The sequence below is a fragment of the Quercus suber genome, unplaced genomic scaffold (assembly GCF_002906115.3).
Source record: "Quercus suber isolate HL8 unplaced genomic scaffold, Cork oak 2.0 scaffold_123B, whole genome shotgun sequence".
Taxonomy (NCBI): domain Eukaryota; kingdom Viridiplantae; phylum Streptophyta; class Magnoliopsida; order Fagales; family Fagaceae; genus Quercus; species Quercus suber.
The window spans coordinates 337491-339091 of record NW_027071803.1 but is presented as its reverse complement, the minus strand read 5'-3'; positions in this window follow the sequence as shown (position 1 = coordinate 339091).

Below are 1601 nucleotides of genomic sequence, written 5' to 3'. Positions count from 1 at the left end.
GAGTGGTTTGTTTTTTTTTTTTTTTTTTTTTTTTTTTTTTTTTTTTTTTGCTGTTGACAACTTGGCCATGGAAGTGGAAGAGTCGTGGAGGAGATAGAGAGATAAACGTGCAAAGAGAAAGAGAGAGAGACATGCTGTGGAGAGAGAAAGAGTCAGTGGTATAACCTTTTTTGGATTCAGAAATACGTATGGAATGTATTAAGTAAGGGGTAATAAATGAGATTATTAGAATATTAGCATTAATGGGTTTTTTTTTTTTTCCTGACCATTAGATTTAACTTAAATCCAATGGCTTAAAAAATGTGTAACTTTTTCTCATATATATATATATATATATAAATATAAACAATGACAAAATTTTGGCTACAAACTTGGTTGTAATTAATAGCATATATATAAACAATAACAAATTTTTGGCTTTAAACTTAATTGTAGTTAATAGCTATAGCTTTACTCAATCAATTTTTATTAAATGTGAATTTGACAAGTCGACCATTAGTTAAAATTTTCTTCTTATAATCTCTATACTTGCAAAATTTCTAAAAGATCAAAGATTAATAACTATGATATCAATTAAATATTTAAATTTTAAGTTTTTGTAATTTAAAATTATGCAAAAATAAATAAATTTATGGATCAAATAGTAACTAACATCCAATTAACACGAAATTTGATATGCGTATGAAGAACATAAAGAACATATAATTCAACATTTAGATTTTCAAAATATATAACTATGTTAATTTTTTTTAATGAGAATTGTATTTATTAACGACAACTAAGTCTGCAGTTAAATTTTAGTTGTCAATCAAATTTTGTCTAACAAGGAATTAGTGATCTAACGTAGGCAAAATGGGCACATTCTTTAGTAATTCTTACTAATAGTTTTAAAATTTTCTTGAGCTTTTAAAGACCTCGAAGCTCTTTAAAAACATTACCAGGCGTAAATATAAAATATGACACGAGACTTTTCCTCCCATTAAAACTAGACAAAAGTCGTGGGATGGTTTTGTTCCCTAGCATTTTCCTAAAATTTAGTCGATGGTTCTCAGCTGTGGTATTTGGTTCGCACGCGGTACTTGAAATAAAACTGATTGCCCACCGATTTGCTTGTCTTTGAGATCAGAGTACAGAAACCAGAAAAATGACGAAAACAACCCCAACAATTGTCCAATTCTCTTTCAACACCATCTTCTTCTTTTATCTCCTTGTCCTCCTGATCACCCATGCAAACTCTCTGCGCAATGATAAAGAAAAAGCAGTCCTACTGAAACTAAAGCAACACTGGGAAAACCCACCGTCTCTAAGCCACTGGACATCAACTCGACCCACTGTAACTGGCCAGAGATCACTTGCACCAGTTGAACAGTCACCCAACTACTACTTCAAAACAAGAACATCACCCAAACAGTCCCACCCTTCATCTGTGACCTCAAGAACCTCAAAGTCATTAACCTTTCAAACAACCTCATTCCTCCTCAAGAGTTTCCTAAAGCGCTCTGTAACTGTTCCAAGCTTAAAGACCTTGATCTCTCACAGAATTACTTCAACGGCACAATCCCAGTTGACATTCACCGCTTGTCTGGCCTGCGCCACCTCAA